An 866-nucleotide genomic window follows, 5' to 3' on the forward strand; every position below is an offset into this window, starting at 1 on the left:
CAGGTGCCTTACCCACCCACCCCCCCACGCCATCTTCCACAGCCCTCAACGACTGAATTACCATTTATTTATTGTTTTGGAGGCAGGGTCTCATTGTTCCAGGCTGGCCTGGAACCTGCTATATAGATCAGTTTGGGCTTGAACTCAGAGATCTACTTGCCTCTGGGTGCTGGAATAAAGGCGTGTGCCACCAACATGAGTCAACAAGTTAATTCTTATTTACTTGTGTCCAGAACTTAATTTTAAGTGTTTTGTAAAGATGTCTCTCAAAGAGGCTGCGGGGATGGCTCAGTGGTTAGGAGCTTTTGCTGCTTTTTTTTTTTTTTGGTTTTCGAGACAGGGTTTCTCTGTAGCTTTTGGAGCCTGTCCTGGAACTAGCTCTTGTAGACCAGGCTGGTCTCGAACTCACAAAGATCTGCCTGCCTCTGCCTCCTAAGGCTGGGATTAAAGGCCCGGAAGCTTTTGCTGCTCTTGCAGAGGACCTAAGTTGGTTTCCAGCACCCACATCAGGCAACTCCTAAGAACCTGTAGCTTCAGGGGCTGGAGAGATGACTCAGTGGTTAAGAGCACTGGCTGCTCTTCCAGAGGTCATGAGTTCAATTCCAAACAACCACATGTTCACAACCATCTGTAAATGAGATCTGGAGCCCTCTTCTGGCGTGTGAGCATATATGGAGACACATAGGTTTAAAATAAAAATAGGTCAAAACATTTAAAAAAGGACATTGCCACATGCCTTTATTCCCAGCATTCAGGAGGCAGAGACAGGTGAATCTCTGTGAGTTCAAGTCCAGCCTGGTCTACAGAGTGAGTTCCAGGGCAGTCAGGGCTGTTACACAGAAAAACCCTGTCTCAAGAAACCAAAA

This window comes from Alexandromys fortis, unplaced genomic scaffold, assembly GCF_014885135.2.
Source record: "Alexandromys fortis isolate MF-2015 unplaced genomic scaffold, M_Fortis_MF-2015_v1.1 scaffold_140, whole genome shotgun sequence".
NCBI lineage: Eukaryota > Metazoa > Chordata > Mammalia > Rodentia > Cricetidae > Alexandromys > Alexandromys fortis.